Source organism: Hibiscus syriacus, unplaced genomic scaffold (genome assembly GCF_006381635.1).
Source record: "Hibiscus syriacus cultivar Baekdansim isolate YM2019G1 unplaced genomic scaffold, ASM638163v2 tig00111569_pilon, whole genome shotgun sequence".
Taxonomy (NCBI): Eukaryota; Viridiplantae; Streptophyta; class Magnoliopsida; order Malvales; family Malvaceae; genus Hibiscus; species Hibiscus syriacus.
The window spans coordinates 444745-465604 of record NW_024063123.1 but is presented as its reverse complement, the minus strand read 5'-3'; the positions used below and the strand labels follow the sequence as shown (position 1 = coordinate 465604).

Below are 20860 nucleotides of genomic sequence, written 5' to 3'. Positions count from 1 at the left end.
TTATTTAAACTCAAAATCACTTAAAATCAATATATTTTTAATCATTATAGCCGCTCGTTGAATTCTAGATTTTTAGAAATCACATGAATCAAATGATTTTAGTGGTTAAAAGAATGATTGTTATTTTAAGATACTCCAAATTGAGTATCAGCGACTGCCGTAAAATATTTGAGTATTCATTATCAAATGATTAGAAGTCTTAAGAACAAATTCTATCACTTATAATAATGCTAGATTAATAAAAAAGGGTAAATTACAAATTTACTCATTGAACTTTACTCTCTTAGAGATTTCACTCACTATACTTTTATTTTTTTAATTTAATCATTGAACATTAAATTCTTTTTGTGATTCGACCATTTCTTTTAACGCTGTGACGATATATATGTGAATAAAAAAATATTAAGAATATTTCTCATGGAATGAAGTTATGGGGAGTTGTTGCTCAAGTAAATAAAATCATCTAAAATCTATAGTTGTATATTATTGCAGTATGGTCTTACATGTGTGCGAGGAGTGGAAAAATGGGTCCAAAGTGGAGTGGGAGATGGAGAGATTAGAGAACAAAGAAGTAGATGAGAACTAAAAATATTTTCTTTCTAGTACGTCATAACCTCGTTAGAAAGTTAACCGTACACTCATCAGAAAATATTTCAATATATAAATTTCAGTGATCAAATTAAAAAAACTTAAAGTATAACGAGTGAAATAAAAGAGAAAATAAAATTCACTGATTAAATTTTTAATTTACCCCAAAATATTTAGTACAATCAAGTGAATGAGAATGGGATAGTTCAACTATTTGCAAACGTAAATTAATAATATATACATATATACACACACAAATAAAAATGGAAATAAACCAAGACACCGTAAAGTGGTCCAATATTTTTTTTTTGCTTAAAATATCTAAAATTAATAAACATAAAAGTTCTAATTTTACATATTCTTTTATGATTTTGTAACTTTTACAACTATATATGAATTTTTACCTCCATAATGTTACACATATACTCTTATCTTTTAATTAATATGTTTAACTTATAAAATTATATTATATTTCTTTTGAATGTTTTTTAACAAAATATATTTCGGTACGTAGTTAATCATTCATTTATTAAACGACTTATAAAGTTTTGGGTCATTCTGCGGTATAGCAGTTTAATATAAAGTTAAGGAAAGACGCTACATAAAATGTTAACTTTTTAATATTTTAGGTTCAAATGAAAATATTATAAAAAAAATATAATATTTTCTGTTGCAACCTAAAATGTTACGAAAAAGCTTTACACCCGAAAAAAGTATGAAAAAATTAACATTTTAGGTTGCGTTTATAACATTTTAGGTCGTATATTTCCTTAACTTTATATTAAGCTATTGTACCGTAGAACTCCCTAAAGTTCTATATCTTTTGAAATGTTATAATTTCTTGATTTAACTACTATCAGTTTTGTCGATTTTATTATAAGAAGATAAAATTCACTCATTTCGTTGATCTACAAATAACTAATAAATATTCTAAATAAATATTATTTTCTTTAGAGGTTTGAGTTCAAACAACATCTGTCAGTGATGAAATTGATAATAGTCAAATCAAAAAATCATAACATTTCAAAAAAAAAATAAAACTTTATAAGTCTAATTCTAAGATTATTATTTTTTTAGAAGTTTTGAATCCAAACAACTTTAACGGTCAGTGTGTATGTATTATCAATAACTAAGAAATATTTCAAACAAATATTATTTATAATCAAACTAAACTATTAAAAACACAAATAAATTATCATAATCGTTACAACTACACCAAATTAAATATTAAATTTCAATTGATTAGACTACCGGTTAACTTTTATTTTCTATAAAAAAAAAAGAACTTGATGAATGAAATCTTGGAGGTTGGAACAAAATCATGAGTGCAGGTCTAAGATACCCAAAGAAAGACAAATGAAGCTTAGCTGTATTGAATTCATATTTTAATAATATGAGTAAATGGCAGTTTCAACTTTTTATTCTTTCCGAGGGCTAAATAATATTTTTCCTTACATGAAATAAAGAGAAAACAAGATACCCTATTTAAAACAAAAAATCTCTCTATATAGCGAGAGAGAGGTCCACCACACCACTACCTGCTTATCTTAGAGAGAGATGGGTTTCACAGAGAAGCAAGAAGCTTTGGTGAAGGAATCATGGGAGGTTCTGAAGCAAGACATCCCTCGTTTCAGCTTGCTTTTCTTTTCGCTGTAAGATATATCATTCCTCTTCTTCTTCTTCTTCTTCTTCTTCTTCTTCTTCTTTATGTGAATATTGTTTTTAAAATTTGATGGAATTTAGGATATTGGAGATAGCACCAGCTGCAAAGAATATGTTCAGTTTTCTGAGGGACTCTGATGAGATTCCCCAGAATAATCCAAAGCTCAAAGCTCAAAGCTCATGCTGTCAAGGTTTTCAAGATGGTCAGTTCCTTCTTTTGTAATTCATCTATCCTAATATTGCATTTAACATAAATAATGATTATATATATATATATATTTTTTTCCTGAAAAAAATAATGATTATATTTGTTTGGTGTAAGAGAAGACATGTGAGTCAGCCATTCAACTGAGAGAGAAAGGGGAGGTGATTGTGACTGATACAACTCTCAAGTATCTGGGCGCCGTTCATGTCAAGAGTGGCGTCATTGACCCCCATTTTGAGGTATTATTTATTCATTTATTATCCGTTAGATATGCCCGTATACCGGAATTACTCTTATATATTATAATTATAATCTAATTTTAAATTATTACGAATAATAAAGAGAATAACGACTATCACTCCCGAAAACGTAGATAAATTGTCGAATCTCATTAAATCTTTTGTTCTTTATTTATTTTACTGGTTGTTGATTTCTTAATTAATTAGCATATTTTCACAACATTATCTCATGATGTCGTAATTTAAATCAGTAAAATAATATGTATTATGCAGGTGGTGAAAGAAGCACTTTTAAGGACAGTTAAAGAAGCCATGGGAGAAGAGAAATGGAGTGAAGACACGAAGGGTGCTTGGGGTGAAGCTTATGATCAGTTGTCTTCAGCCATCAAGGCCGAGATGAACACCACCACCACCATTGCTTCTTAGTTTCAATGTTACCATCAAATCAAATGTTGATGTCAATATCATCATCATGAATAAAACTTAGGGTAAACTATATAAATAGTCACTGAATTTTTAGAACGCTTACATTTTGGTCACTCAACATTTGAAATTTGTACCACAAACATCAAAATTTTAGTTCGTTTGCATTATGATACCTGTCATTATCAGTAGTTAGTAGAGAATGATGTGGCCAGTTAGTCTACCGTTTGGGGTTGAATAAAATTTCCTTTATTTAGCACCTAACTCGAATTTTATCTCCAAATTAAAATACCTAAACCTTAAAAATCAAATTTTCTTTCCTTCTCTTTGTTTGATCATTAATTCGTAGCAATGGATACACCACCAACTATAATGTCAACATGTTTTTGTGGAAGGTCAGCTAGCTTACGTACAGTTTGGATGAATAATAATACTGGAAGGAGATTCTTTGGATGCAGTAACTATAGGCGTGGTAGGAGAAATTGTAATTTTTTTGTTTGGTATGATCCCTATTGTTAGTTTGCTAACGAAGATGAGAATCATGGGTGAGAAGAAGAAGGCTTAAGCAAGTGATTTGGGGGGATTGTTTAGGGATTTTGTTGTTATTGATTGTGTTGGGTTGATGAAGGGGTAATATTTGATTTAGGGTTTTATTTTTTGTTTAAGGTTTAGGGTTTACTACTAAGTTCATATTGATAAGCTATATTGATGTTTAGGGATTTTATGGGTTGTTTTTTTAATTTTGTTTAGGGTTTGATGCTTTAATGTTCTGCCATTGATGGTCAAAACCTTAAGCAAATGTAATTATCACATCAAATGTAATTTTTAATTGAAGATAAATTGTCACATCTTTTCGATTGAATGTTGTTTTACCAACCATAAAATATTCATTGAAAATCAATCACACAAATGGCTTGAAAAAATGTAATATTTCAATTAACATGTCTAATTAATAATTCAAATATCTTCTTTCATTGATAAAACATTAAGAGAAAAATAGTATAAGTTACTTAATATATGTAATGTTGTACCTTATACCATTTTGTTTCTCAAAATACATCAAAATGTTACTATATATCATGGTATATCTTTTTGGTAGCTTTACCTGACTAAGCCACTAACAAAAAATGACCACTAAGCTATATACAAAAAATACCAAGCCACATACAAAAAATGACCACTATGGCATAGCATCCATCAATTGTTCTATGGTGAAACTTGAAATTGATTCTTGTGAATTCTGCATAACCATGTTTTGATAGGGAGAAGGTGATTGCAACATCCATCTAACAACCTGATATGCAGTTGGTTGTTTTGGGGTGTGGGATTTGCCTTTTTTGTAACATCCTCAATACCGGGTTAGTGACTAAATTGTAAAACTTCAGAATTTGGTGACTAAAGTAGATAATTTGAAAAGTTCAGGGATTTATATGGGAAATGTTGTGTAGGATTGAATTAAAAAGAAGGATGAATGGAAGGGCAAATTGGTCATTGGGTGAAGAAAATAATTAAGATAGTAGTGGTTATATTTAAACCCACGTGGAAGTGAAGGGAGGCAATGTGAGTCTCTAGAGTTATCTTCTTCTTCTTCTTCTTCCTTTATACGTGAAAACCATTGGAAATGTGATTTTTTTTGTTAATTGATTATTCCTTGAAATTAAGTTTAGTTTATGATACTTAGGTGATACTTAAGCTTAAGGAAAGTTTAAGTTACCTTAAAATCAAAAGATAAGAGAGTTAGGAAGGATTAAAGAAAATGGGGAATAAGTGAAATCTTGGAAGAGGGTTAGTAAATAAAGTTTGAGTCTGGAATTGACTTGTCATCAACTTAATTAAGAGATATGAAGTGAAAGAATTGAAGTTAGAACATATTGAAAAGTTGGTATGATTCTTGATTTCTAAATAGAGGATAGAATTTTGAATATAAAGATAAATGTATAGAAATTGGTTTTAGTATATATACTGGAGCTAAGAGTATTAAAGGGGTTAAGATATGAAAGATTTGAGTGAAAATGAGTAATTTTCGGGGTCTAAAATGTGAAAATCTAGGCTTGAGTATCGGTACTGCTTCATCCAATATTGATACTTCAAGAGAAAAATAGGGATATTTTGCATAGTGGTATCGATACTAGTTGAACAGTATCGATACCATAAGTCTGAAGTTGGTAAAGGCATTCATAAGGTATCGATACCAATGTGTAGGTATCGGTACCATAATATAGTAGTATCGATACCAGGTTAAGGGTTTCGATACTGGAAAACATCGAATCTAATTTCGGTATCGATACCTTGGGGGAGTATCGTTACCCTATAATAGAAGTATCGGTACTGTACTTGTAGTATCGATACTACTTAAGTTGGGAAGTTAATATTAGTATTTTGGTTAGTTTAAATTAGTATGAATCCTTTTCGAATATTTCAAATCCCGATATTCATTAGATTATATTTGTGTAGATATTGAGCTCAAAGAAGTTCCAGAACAATTGAAGAATTAGAACAGTCAAGAGAGAGATAAAGTTCTAGAATTGATTCGAATCAAGTAAGGCTAAGGTGAGTGCATACCATAGTTAGTATAGATATTGATGTATGGAAATAAGACTTGTGATAAGTTTATTTCCTATAGTTGAGTTCATGATTTCATATTCATGTACATGCATATATTATGATTATAGCGAGTACATGCATAATTCATACATGCTTTAATATGGTATAATATGTGATGCATGTAACCATAAGAGAATAATTCTAAGTTATGCATGATAAGATAAAGGATTATATATGTGTATGTGATGTGTTTATATGAGAAGAATAAAAGTTATTTGAAAATGTGACATGTATTCATATTTAAGCCCATATTATATGATATGAGAGTTGTAGGTATAATTGGCATGCCAAGAGTCGAGGGTTATAAGTAGTCCTTCGGGACATAGTGGTCTTTCGGGACAAAGTGGTCATTTGAGACAAATTTTAAGTGCCCCTAGTGGGAATTTATTCGAGCTTGTGCACAACCTCAGTGTACTCATGTACCTCTTGTTCTCAATAATGTCCATGGGTATCCAAAGATCAATTGAATTGAAACTCTCATAAGGAGTTAAGTTTCATTTGTGCATATCATGAACATATATGTCATAGTTTAGTAGATACATGCAAATTGTAATATCACAATGGAATGATAGTAATGTATACTTCATGAATTCATTGTTATATGTTTACTATGCCTCACTAAGTCTGTGACTTAGCGTGGAAGTGGTTTACACGTAGATACCAAGAAACAAGAGGATCAAAATTAGGAGTTGCAGGGACAACATACCTCTACTAGCAAATCAGATCATAAGTAATTTGCAAAGTAGGTATTTTGTTGTATCAAGTGTGTTGGCATGTAAACAAGTTGTGAATTACATATGCTCTGATCGATTTTGTATTATTTTGGTACAACTTATGTAAATTAACAAATTTTATGTTAATAAAAGTTTAGATTTTCATGATTTTTATAAGAGTCAATTTTTTAAAAAGTCAAATGTGACACATGAGATTCGTATCCGGGTCGGGTACGGGTTGGGAGTGTTACATTCTTGTTGTTTGTTTGATCTTCTTCCTTTGCTCAGTTGATGTGGACTGACTTGGTACTTGGGCAGCTGATACAACATGCCTCCTAAACTATTATGGGATTATTGAATATACTTGTAAGTTAAAGGAAAATGCAATAATAGAGTGAAAGGCATATAATTAATTACTCACAGGTATTTTTGGTACTCTGTTAGCCGAATATGATTGAAGCCCTGGAGGTGCACCAATTGAACATGATTGAAACCCTGGAGGTGCACTAATCAAAGATGATAGAAACCATTGGAAGGGTTGGATTTGAAGCAGCTCGATTTGCTGTTGTTGAAAGTGCTGGAGGTGCACTTGATACAGGTGTGGCAGCAAGTTATTTGTTAAGCTTGGAATTGCCCCTGACCTGACCTGACCTCTACAAGTCCTTATATTGTGGTCCACTCTACTATACTTCTTGCACTTAATTTCTAGGGTTCTTTCCCTCTACTAAAACCACTTTCTTATTCATCAGCAGCCTTTTTCCTTTATTTTTTAGGCCTACCAGGTGGCTTTCTTTAAATTGGAAGAAGTATTGGCTCCATTGATGGGATTGGCCCCCACTGATTTGCTCATATGATAGGGTATATAAAGTTGGAGTAAAGCTGGATTTGAGTTGACCTATGTTAGTAGTTGTCAACATAGTTATCTAGTCTCTCTTGAGTCAATAGCATGACTGAAATAACATGTGCACATGAGATCCCTGTTGATAAACATAAAGGTATTAGATGCACTATTTCCTAATAGTAGTTCTACAAATGTAGAATAAAGTAACTAAATTATGTCTTAAATGACATGTTATACCTGTAATACCCATTTTCTAAAAGAGCAATCTCTAACTTCTAGGTCCACTACATGTTGGTCAGATGGACCAAATGCAACTTCATATCTTGGACCCGCAACATGTGATGGTCAATACCTAATAGCTTGCCCAATTAACGTGTCCACCTTTTCTTGAATCTTAGGACACAGTAAACCAATGTACTTATAAATAGATTCTCTTTTTTTTTGAAATTCTATGCATCATCTTGGTACGAATAATCTCCATCATGGTCAGGATGAGCTTGTCCCTTTCCTCGAGAATCATCTTGAAAAGTATGTTCATTAGTAACTAAACATATTGCAGAAACAATTAACAATAAACAAATTTTGAAATATTGAAACAATAAATATTCTGAGTAAACAACAAACAGTAATCATTGTGGAAAACATTCAAACATACAGTAGCAAATGAAACAGTAAACATGAATTTTAGCTTATTAAAACAGTAAATAAATATTGAAATTATATTTACCTTATTGAAACATTCTGAGTAGTTATTTAACAAGATAACACAGTTTGACCTTGTGGAAAAATAAGACTTGGACCACATGACAAGATCCTTTGACTTTAACCAGTTGTAAGCATCATTTGATAGCCCTTTCATTTCTGACATTGCTCTATCAAAATCCCTCACTGTAGTTGCCCTTGCAGCTTTCCACAAAGTATCTTTCAAGGCTTTTCCTTTATAGCCCTCGACATTCTTGAAATTTGAATATAAATGTCGAACATAGATTCTGTGTTTAGCATTGGGAAACAATGCAATAATGGAGTCAAAAAGTCCCTGTCACATAACCATGTACAAACAACAACAATTAAATATTTATTAGATGTACAAACAGTAGCAAATAAATATCAAACTTGGACTTTTACCTTTTGTTTATCAAACATTAATGTCACACGATGAGAGTTGTTAATGTCCAAGTCATCTCCCAATAAGTATAGAAACCATTACCAACTATCACGATTTTCAGATTCCACAGCAGCTAGTACTATGTGATAAATGAAGTCATTTTCATCAATTCTCACAGTAGCCAATATACACCCCTAGTAATAACCCTTAAGAAAATATCCATCCAGAGAAATTAAGGGTCTGCAATGGTTCTTAAACCCTTGTTTGCAACTCTCCAAACAGATGTACAACCTAACAAACAATCTATTATCTAACTTGCATATTGTGGTTGTACCAGGATTTAAGTGTCTCACTTCTCCTAGGTATTTTATATATTTTTCTATATTGTTCTTTAAAACAACCTAAGACATGTCATACAACCAACTTCCTAGCCCTAGAACATTTTTATATAAACACGTATAAGTTCCATAAGCTTTTCTAATATCTTGTTGCAGTGAGACAATTGAATAGTTAAGGTCGATCTTAAATTTAGCTAAAAATGTTTTGGCACCTTTGATTTCTTATTCCTCTTTGACAGTTATATTCATCATTAATTGTTTTGATCTGCCATGTCTCATCATTAGGATCCCTAGGGTTCAACTTAAATGCCCATAATACCCAAGATCAAGTTCATTTACTACACACAACCTACACTCTTCGATTATCATTCTTCTTAAACAACATGCTAAACCTTTCATGTAATACCCCAAACTTCAGGTCAGTGACTAAAGTGTAATAATTTAATATTTGGTGGTTTAATTTGAATAAATTAAAAAGTTTCAAGGACTAATTTTAGGAATTGTGTCTAAGACCTATTAGCAAAGATGGAAGAGTTTAAGGCCATTATGGTCTTTTGTAGGAAATGAATTTAAAATTCATTTTAAAGGATATTTTAAGCATGTGGAATATAAAATAGGGGAATAGAAAAATTTGGAAGCATTCTATCTTCTCTTCCTCGTGACTTCATTTCTAAGGTGAGATATGTTTCAAGTTGGTTGTTTCTTTAATTTGTGGGTTTATTTTGAAGTTTTAAGTGGTATATAAGATTAAGGAAGCTTAAAGATGAAGAGAAACTAAGTGATTAAGGAATTCTTAGTGAATTAGTAAAATGGGTTTTTAAGTGAATTGATGAAATTTGATTAGTAATTGGATTCCAAAAGCATATTTGACTTGTCAATGGTGTGTATAAGAAAATTGAAGTCTTAGAAATGATTGAGAACATGTTTGAAAATTTGGTGTGATTTTTAGTTTTGAGTGTTCCATAGAGAATTTGGAAGTTAAAAGGTAATTAATGGATACAAGTTAGTTGTGTTAAATATTAGCATATTTAAGGGTTTGATTGGAGCTAAAAGCTTAAGATTTAGGTGAAGTGTGGGAAAATTTTTGAAGTGAAAGAGGTAAAAATTGGGTAAGGGTATCGTTACTAGAAGAATAATACCGATACTATAAGGGTAAATTGAAGAAAAATGGTATGAATCTGATGAACAATATCGATAATGATTGAAGTAGTATCGATACTGATCTGGGGTATCGATACCAAAGGAAAGGTATCGATATTGTAAGTAGGGATGAAATTCCAGAAAGCCAAAATGGTATCGATACCGATCGGTATCGATACCAAAGTGGGTATCGATATCATAGAAGAGAAGTATCAGTACCGTAGGAGGGGTATCAATACTATTCAGCCTGAAATGTTGGATTATGTGTTTCATTTCGTTTATGTAAGTGCTAATTGATTGATTATTCGTTAATGGAAAGTTGTTATTGATCTTAGACATATTGATGTGTAGATTTGGAACGAAAACGTGCTGATTGAAGCGATATAGAAAAGAGATTGAACGATAGTTGAAAGGATTTCGTGAGGAAAAGATGAGTGCAATTTATTTATTTGATAGTTGTTATGAGGACGATTTGCGATAAGCCAACCTCGAAGTTTTCGATCAAAAACAATTTTATTTATTTTATTTTATGAAATATTTTTATGATGCTTAATATAAATGATATTTCCAAAGTATTGTTTGATTTTATTAACATGTGAATGTGTTATATGAGAAAGTGCTTTATATGAAAATGTTCCATGTGAAAACGTGATAAGTGAAAAATGTTGTACGTGAAAATACCCAATGTGAATGTGCTCTACGTGAATAAAACACACTTTAAATAATGAAATGAAAATAATTACATGGTTAAAGCCCAAAGTATATGTATGAGAATTAGATGTATATTTGGCATGCCAAGAGTCGAGGGTTCTACGCGGTCCTTCGAGACAAATTCTATGTGGTCATTCAAGACAAATTCTACGCGGTCCTTCAGGACATATCTATGTGGCACTTCAGTGCAAATTCTACGCGGCACTTCGATGCAAATTATATGAGTAGTGGTGGCTGCATTTAGTGCACGACCTCAATGTACTCAGATACCTTGAGTTCTCAGTAATATGTGTTGGGCTAATAAAATAAAATGATATAAATTGAATAATGAATAATAGTATATGTTAGGTTTATGAAAGGTATCTTGATTTCAGTATGAATGTTTTATATGGATTGAATAAGCAAGTGTTTTTGAAATGTTTTAGTACTCTCATTATTGCCTCACAAAGTCAACGAGTTAGCGTGTGATTGTTTCACACGTAGGTTCAAAGAGATCCGAGGGTTAAAGCTAGAAGAAGACAACATACTCCTGCAGAAGATCAGATCAGAACAAATTTGAACTGTAGGTTTAATTATTATTTTGTGATTTTGTTGGCATGTATTATAAAACTTTAAATTGTTATGCTCTGATCCGTTTTGTAAGTACACTATTTTAAGTTTATGATATATATATCAAGTATTTATTTTTATTGTAAATTGTGAGTTTAATATTTACTTTTCATATGAAGGTTTCACCATAGAAATCAAAATAAAAGTTGAAAATTTTAACATATTTTTAAACAGTCAAAGTTTTGAAAAGTCAATGTGACACCTCGGAATCTATCCGGGTCGGATACGGATTAGGGGTGTTACATTTCAACCCTATCATACTGTCTAATAGCAACATTCAAGACTTTATTCCCGGCAAATATCATATTTTTCTTTAAATTAAGACATGTCATATCTAACTTAGTATTAAACTCATGAAATCTTTGGTTTTTACTACCAGCAATACTATCACAAGAAGAAGCACTATGCAATGACTGTGCATCCTCATCAATATCAGAAGATAAACTATTGCTAGCAATTTGGTTAGGAACAAACCCTAGGTTCTCTTGTACACAACCAGTCACAAAATATCAAAAACCTCTTCAGTTGTATCAAAAACATCGTTTTCACTATCTACAAATTCAAATTCTTCAATTTCATGGTCAAATGGTTAATAATCAGAACCTTCAGATTCTTCAGTTTCATTTTCATTAGTTTTTGACAAAGTACAAGGAAAAGAAATATAAGTGAAAAAGAAAAAGAAAAGAATCAGTTGTGCTCAACAGGACAAAACAATTTACCCTATACCCTATGGACCACAAAATTAACAAAGTTCCAACAACCACTATTTATATAACATCAAATTTTAGCATATTATATTAAAACACACTATCCAATACACATGCAAACTAATATGAAAAATCAATAAAAGATGCCACACAATAATCCAAAATCAAAGGATTTTATATTCAAGCACAATATCCAATACCATTCAACAATAATAATATATACATCCCCTAGTTTTAAATCCAAAATCAGATACAGTCAATACCCATGCAATTACACAACAAACTCAATAAAACAGTAACAATGACTTATCAAGAGTTACAACTCAATCAAAATGCTTATCTTCGAATTTCATATTCTAGATTTCACATTTCTCCAATTTAAACTTAAATTTATGAAAACTAGCAATAACTCAATTTCAGATTTCAAAGTGAAAAATAAAATTTCAAAATATAATAAAAAGTTACGCCCTTTAAAAATTTATGAATCAAAACATTCAAAGATTTTCAAATGAATCTAAACATTCAAGATTATCAAATAAATAAACAAAAAAACTTATCGTCCGCCATAATTAAACAAATCATCGATCGACTCTTTCTCTCCCTCATTTCAATTGTATAACAATCAATAATCTTAAAAAAAAACCCAAATATGAACACCTCAAATCAAACCTAATTTTTATTTACGTGTTTTTTGGGAATTTTTTTAACATGATAAGTTATTACTGAGTAAACCCATTTAACTTTAGGGTAAATATAATAGACACCGTTTCAAAATCTTTATTTTATGTTTTAAAAGCCCCAAATGACAGGCTAACGTGCCACATCATTCTCTACTAACGACCAATAACTACAGGGACCGTAATGCAAATGAACTAAAAGTTCGATGACTGTGGTGCAAGTTTCAAATGTTGTGCGCCCTAAAAGTTCAGTGACTATTTATATAATTTACCCTAAAACTTATTATTAAACACCATATCCCAAAAATTGTTGTCGTTTTTATTTACTAACGAATGAATAATGATGCCACATGTTATTCCAATTGTACAAAAGCATAGTGTTCCACAAATCATAAAGGCAACAACTTCACACTCTTTTAATTGGAATATTGGAGCCCCTTTTAACTCACATTATGGCTTCTCTTTACTCTTACACCTTTTACGTCATCTCTTTACACTATCGAGTATGCTCGGATTACCTCCACGATGGGTGCTCTGCACAATGGGCATTTTCCTCCCCCCGAATCAATTCGTTCGCGCATTTCAAACATGTGCATGTGTCCGCATCTGCAACCATTATGGTATATGGATCAGTATCGAAGGGGTTGTGCATATACCGGTGTTTGGCCAATCTCATTGAGCACGGAAAAGACATGGTGAAAGTTATGAAGGTGAAAACCTGTACAAAAGTGAATCGATATGGCTATCGCAACAAACACAGCAAGCCCTTTCCTTACATGCCCCCATTGGGATCCGTACTCCGATGTTTCTGCAGTTGAAACTGTAATAAAAAGTCAGTCCTAAATAATGGTTTCGAGGAGGGAAAAGAAGTTGGGAGGATTTACAAACCTTTTCACCAGCTGATCTATTCAGCGCTGCAGATACTTCCTGCCTGATGGATCGCTGCAGCTCGAGCTGCATATCCATGCAGGCTTCCAGCATCCTCTGCATGTGGCTCATGCCTTGCTGGAGCCTAGCCATATCGGCTCTAAGATCATTAACATCTCCCATTCCTGCTCAAATAAGCAACCTTATAAATAACTTAAAAAGCACAGAGTTACAAAATGTACCATCTACGAAATCGGAGTAGGATATATGGGCCTATGTCCTGATAATACTCAGCAACTAGTGAACAAGCCAAGATGACAACCTATAATCGAGAGTAAGATATATGGTTTCCATGAATAATTTTCATTATTCTTGGCATGAAGCTCATGATCATGATTCCTACGCACTCCACCTATAATACATTAAATATTGATTCCGAGAGAAAACTTGACACCTATCACAAAATCTATAACAGAATCGAGAGGAAATGACTTGATAGTATACAGTTGCACAAATAAGAAAGATGGCTCACGTTTCTGGTCTATGCATGCTGTGCTGAGACCAACTGTGTGATGTAAGTCTTGATGCCATAGTGGTTGTGGTGGCGGCACCGGAGGAGAAGGTAACACCCGTGAAAGTCTGTTAATCGTATCATTCCGATCATTATTTATTCATCCCTCTGCTGCTCTTGATCTGCTCTGGTGAGGCTGGAGTTGGCAAGTTTCTATGTAAATCCCAATCGATGGGAGAATGACCTTGTCTTTCCACATAAGAATGAATTAATCGGTCTAGACTTTCCCGGAATCCACTTTGAAGAAGATTAGAGACACTTCTCCTACAAATTAAATATATATATATATATCAACCATCAAAGAAGTTGTAACATTTTTACTTTTTTGCATAAAAAATACCTAGTGATCAAATACCTGCTCAGAAGTTCTCTAAGCTCCATACTATATGCATTATCATCTTCAGGTGGATGAAATCTATTGAGCCTTCTAATTGGGATTGCACGACGTGCTCTTGGAGGATCAGAAGGCCTTCTGACCAATTATCAACGGCTCCTCGTGAGCCATCCTCATGCCAAACCCTTTGCCCTCCCTGTTGATGACTTTCTTCTCCATTTACATTCCCAGGATTTTCTTCGTGAAACTCGCTAACTGAGCTTCTTGCCAGTTTGTATCCAGTTCTTCTGCATTGCCTCTCTCCATTCATTAAACTGTGCATATGTTGGCTGTAGCCAACTTGCTGCTCACCATTGGTTGTTGGTTCCTGCCAATTCCCACCCTGGTTAGCATTTCCTTGCCAACTTATGCTCTCATCAGCCATGTTGTTGCTAACATATCTCCCGTTTGTGACCGTGTATGCTCATTTTCCGAACTCCTGGATTGTGTATGCTCATTTTCATCACTTTGAGCATCCTGAAACGCGTTTGACTGGAGAAATTCATTTCTAGAATCATCAATGACATTGCTGGACGTGGTTTCTGAATTGCCGCTTGCTTGACCACGGACAATGGTTTCTAATCTGTTGTGAACCCCTTCCTAAATGAGAAAAAGAATTAGCTGTTAAGAAAATCAATGGAAACTATGAGAGTTCATGCTTGAGGGAGCTGAAAGCAGCATTAGAAATTATTCAAGCCATCACCAAATAATTTGTATGCAAAACTCTGAAAAGAAAATCTTAATCTGATCATGAATGACTAGTTGACAACAATCACAACATTTCATACCTCAAGCCAGATACAGTGTGTCGTTGTCTTAATTGAATTAATTCACTCGCTGCCATCGAAGGTGGTCTCTCCTCTTCAACAGGTCTTTCATTTCGTAAGAATCTACCTCTGAGTAGTGACTGCAGATTTAAATGTATTGCTAATTAATTATGGCCACATATGCAAATAAAAAGGTCATCACGGAGAACATTTATTGAGGAAAACCAAAAAATATATTAACATCTGATAATGTGATTACAAACTAATCAAGGTGTGACGATTAAAAGATAATTTCGACATCAACATACTTTTATACTACAAAATAAAACGTATATATCAAGTTTTGTTCTTCTACAATGGAAAAAAAACACATATCAACTTTCAATTTCCCACCTAGCATGAATATTTCTGCATCTTAATTCCAAACGAGCAGTGACAAAGAAGGAAAGCATACAGTCATCCAAAAGGCAACATCGACAAAACTATAAATAACGTCCAGCAAAGTGCTCAGTCAATCAAATAGGCCTGTTTTCCACCAGTAAAATGGCTTAACTTACGCACGAACCAAGCGACCTTGGTGATAAAAGAATTGTTATTATTCTTTGAGGTCCCAGGTTCGAGCACCAGAAATACCAGGAGTGTGAGCGCTCAATATCAAATGGTTGAGAGTTGTCTTTGAATAGATACCGCCTTGTACTTACCCTAGATTAATAAATAAAATGGCTTGACTTACTGCAGAACACCCTTAGTACCTTATCATCAAAACAGTTAATCCCACATGAAACAATACTTAGATTCAAAACCTTGCTAAAATGATGGAATTACTATCCATGCACGTAGAGAACAATTTATAATCCATATATTACAGCCAATATGAAATAAATTAATCAAGGGTATGCAAACGGGCATGTGACAAAATTAGTGCAACACCAAATAGCACTAAAATCTGCCAGGTTTACTTAAACTCACTTAGACTCCGGCATATTTCAGATATTTTCAGCAAATTAGCAAAAAGTTAAAACTAACATATAAACAAATCAGAATGCGGTTATGAAAATGGAGCCAACAGACCTGAATGCGGTTTCGATGAGCAAAATCAGAAACGGCGCGGTGTTCTAATAGAGACTGAAGTTCCCTCTGTCTCTCTCTCTCAATCCTCATAAGCAAGTCAATAACAGCTTGTCTTCCACGCAACCTCAGCAAGTCCCTCCGAATATGCTCTGGTTGGCCTTCATCATGGTCAGAAACTGAACCTTCACGAGGTTGATCAACTTGCGAACCAATTGTAGCAGCAGCCGCCTGATGATCTTCTCTTCGTCCCCCACGAACTCCTCGCTGCTGACTCGTCATTTGCACCCACTCCCGGACAATTCTAACTCTCTCACGCTCCGTTTCACCAAGCCATTCAGCTCTAGAACTGCCAACACGGGATGACGAATGATCACTAATCCCACTTTCCATCCATCCACGTACAATCTGCCTCACCCTTTCCCTCTCAACTTCACCAAGATCAGGAGACTGCTCCCTACTAGACCCATCATTATCCCCTCCATCATTCAGCGACACACCCTGCTCATTTGACCATGTTCCATACTCGTTCTCGCTCTCATTGACATCGACAACACTACCATGATTCTCACTCCCACGAATATCGAACAAAGTCGTGCTAGACATTGTCGTATCGCCATCAGCATTCGTCTGCTGCCTCAACCTTTCTCTCACCCTCTCTCGCGCCCTATTCAATGTATGCTCATCCTCCAACTCCCTCCACATTTGCAAAATCGAAGAAGCCTGCGTACTAGGCCTCTCGACCGTCCCTACTTGTCGCCTAGAATTAGGTGATTGCGACTCTTGCAAGAACGAAGAGTCCAGCATTGAAACGGTATGTAAACCAGCTAAAGCCATCAATTCAGACTCTCTATTCCTCCTCTCAATAGTGGTTATCATTTCCTGAGCCTGCCTAGCAGCCCATCTACTCAAAATCCTGGAATGCCGCCTCCTTGCGGCTGATGATTCGGCCAAATCATTGCCTTCAAGATCTGACCTTCTTCTCCTCCTAACAAGCTGATCACCCTCATCATCTTCAACATCAGGATTTCTATTAGTACTACATGATGCAAATGACATACAATCATCCAAATGCCCCCTCATTAATTCCTCCAAACCCCTTTCAAATTCAGCCGTGGCATCATTTGAAGAGTCTGGCTTTTGTTGTAAAGCTTGAATATCTGTCATTTTTTATCCCTTTCTAAATCTAATTCTTCTCCATTATGCAAATTTATCTCGATTGCCTCAGTACCCAAACAAGATCACAAGTTTATAATAATTATATAAAAAATTACAAAACCAAAAAAATAATTTAGCTTTCAGAACTGATAAAAAAACAAATTTCACACAAAAGAAGACGCCCTACGCCCTAATATCTGATACGAATAGTGTTCCCATTCATTTCTTCACCTGATAACAGTTCCAAAAACCAAAAGAAAAATCATGAAGAAAGGGAAAATAATAGAAGAATTCGACAGGCAATAGTCCAAAGTGAAGAAAATTTTTCAGGTGAAAAAGAGACGTACCCGTGATGTTTTACAGTGAAAAGAAGGAAACCCAGTGTTGCTATCGCATTAAAAATGTGGGAAAATGGTTTCACTCAAAGTTAAAAAACGGGAAACTGCAAAACAACAGAAATCTTGTTCGTTTGGATAGAAAGAAAGTAAGGACGAAGAGGAGGAGGAGATCAAACAAAGAGAACGATGTGAGAAATTTATAATCATCATTACATGAAAGATAGAATTTTAATTTTATTTAACTTTTTTTTACAGGAAAAAGAGGCGCGCCGATTTACCTGTGAATGACACGTAATACTTATTTTTGTCCTTTTTTGGAAAAAAAAATATATTTTCGGGAAAAGACTCGGTCACCCACTCACCCTCACTCACTCACTCTTCTTTATTCATGCTTATGGCACCACCACTATTATTTTCCAAGGATAATAATTGTAAAAGAAATTACTTGATTGATTTAAGGAAGAGATACTTTAAATTTCTGTATTGATTTAATCATGAATGGTAAATACAAACATATTTAATAGTAATAATTTATATAAACAACCCAAATTCTAAATTACTAATAGGTTGAGTTAGGGATCGACATGGTACCTTAACCCAATGAGTTTCGATCTGATTTAACTCAATTGAGTCGGATTTTTTAAAAAAAAAATTGGGTTCGGTTCAAATTTTTTTTAAGGTATGTTCGGGTCGAGGTTGAGTTTCGGGTGAAAATGCCCGACCCGACCCAACCTGAAAAAATATAATTTTATCTTATATTTAGGGATAATTACAATAATATATTTCTATATATATTTTCTTTCAATTAAATCCCTATTTTTATTGAATAAAAATAATATTTTATAATAACATATTATTTTAGATTGGGCCGAGTTCGGATTTTATCTCAAATATGAGTTGAGTGGAAAGTGTATATTTTTCAGGACATATTCGGGTCCGGTGGATTATTTATAATTTTCAAGTCGGGACGGATGGATCGAAAACCCAACCCATGCCCATCCCTAAATTGAATTGTATATTTTGATATGTGAATAGTAATTGCATCAAAATTTAGATAAAAATATGCTAGTAATAAACTATTTGTTAATTTTTTACGTGTGTATTGAGAAGCCATATTCTTTACTATTTTTTCAAATTAAATTTTAGAGTTATAAATATTTTTGAAATCGGAATCAATAGAGAATAATAACTTTAAGGTGGTTAATAGTTTTTAAATTAAATTTTATAGTTTTTAATCTTTTAAAATAAATATTTTAAAATAAAACTAGTTATTTGTTCTTATTTATATTATTTTTATATTTTTAAAATATGTAAAATAATATTTTAATTATTTAAAATATTTCTTTGACAATAATACTAAACAAATAAAATCTAGAGTTAATTGCACCAAATGTCCTCAAACTATGGCTTTCATTTTAAATTAGTCCTTAAACTTTTAAACATTGCAATTTCATCTCAAAACTATGACTCTTATTCTAAATTAGTCATTAAACTTTTAAACATTCCAATTTCATCCCCAAATAATGAATATCATTCTAAATTGGTCCTAAACTTTTGCAACTTCAATTTTATCCCCAATTTCATCCAAATATGTAATCCATTTCAACCATAGTTTAACCTAAATTTTACTTTTTCAAACATATAATAATATAACTTGGTCTAACAATTTTATTAACAAGGGATGTGATTAGTATATATGTATAATTTAGGATTAAATTGAAAAAGTTCAAAAAGTTTAGGGTCTAATTTAGAATGATAGTTATACTTTAGGGATGAAATTGAAATGTTTAAAAGTTTAGGGATCAATTTGAAATGAGGATCATAGATTGGGGATTATAATGAATTTACTCTAAAATTTAAGATAAAATATATAAACAGTATTAAAATATGTTAGAATAATTTTTTATTATTGAAGTTTAAAAAATTATAAAATGGTCATTGAACTTATTAACTATTATAAAATGGTCTTTATGTGTTATAAAATGATAAATTTTGATAACTATAAAGATAATTTTATAATACCCAATATGTTTAGTTACAATTTTATAATAATTTATAATTTTAATGATAATTTTATAATTGTTTGATTCTTTTTTGTAACGTCCTAATTTAGTACGACCCGAAGATCGATGGACTATGGCTTCACACGGACCACCGGAGTGGTTGACCCAAAAATTTTTTTAAAGGCAACATATTCGTTCACTTTAAATCCATTCATCGTAGAAATATCAAAATAAATACATGATAATTGTTTTACAAATATGAGATCCCCAAAATGATTTAAAGTGATTTATACAAAATATCCAAAACATATCGTTTCGACTCGAATATACAAGGGTCCATATATGATACATGTCCACTAATAATAAATCCAAGACGTACTCAGAAGTTGGTGGCTGACTATAATGTGATCTAGGCGATAACTCTTCCAAAAGTTCATTCTACTAACCTGCGCACGGAAACAATTTTAAACGCTGAGCTCACAAGCTCATGCCACATTAATAACCAAACTATACTACATGCATCCCCTAATGCACATGTTTACAACATGCTATTAGCATACAAGTATGCTAAGCTAAATCATACATACAAAGGTAGCATGATGGTGCGGTTGAGGGCTACATCTCGGAGCTCACACACCCTGCTATCCTACCTCAGGTGAGATCCGGAGTTTTACACAGAATCTGCACACCCGACTAACTTGCTCCGTCGAGCCTTGGGGCATCTATGCCCAGTTAGCAAAGAAGTGTCTAATGCACTAAGTTCGGGTTGGCCAAAACTTAACATACAATCATTCCCTTATTTCTAGAGTGATTTGGATGTTTGTCTCGTTTCTCGAACATCACACAAGGAAAGTCTTATGATTCCTTAAGTTGTAGGGTTTCTAAGTGAAATTTCACATTGTTAACATTGTTCACACTTGATGTTTCATTGGGGAGTTTAAGAATGTTTTTTGGTCCCCTCAACGTTGTCCCTAAATTTCCCTTAATTATTATTTAGAAGAGTGCGATGGTATCGATATTGACTTGGGAGTATCGATACTCCCCTTTGAGTACTGATACCAAACAACTTAAATAACTATGGGGAAAAGGGTAGTATTGATACCCCTATGGGGAGTATCGATACCAAAATTGTATTCTGAAAATTAGTTTCAAG

At 33.0% G+C, this 20860-nt stretch overlaps 2 pseudogenes; one reads left to right on the top strand and one right to left on the bottom strand.

The window, feature by feature from the left end:
- Nucleotides 1-2121: 2121 nt before the first annotated feature.
- On the top strand, nt 2122-3120 carry LOC120165095 (annotated as a pseudogene).
- A 9740-nt stretch (nt 3121-12860) lies between these two features.
- On the bottom strand, nt 12861-17881 carry LOC120165081 (annotated as a pseudogene).
- Nucleotides 17882-20860: the final 2979 nt, after the last annotated feature.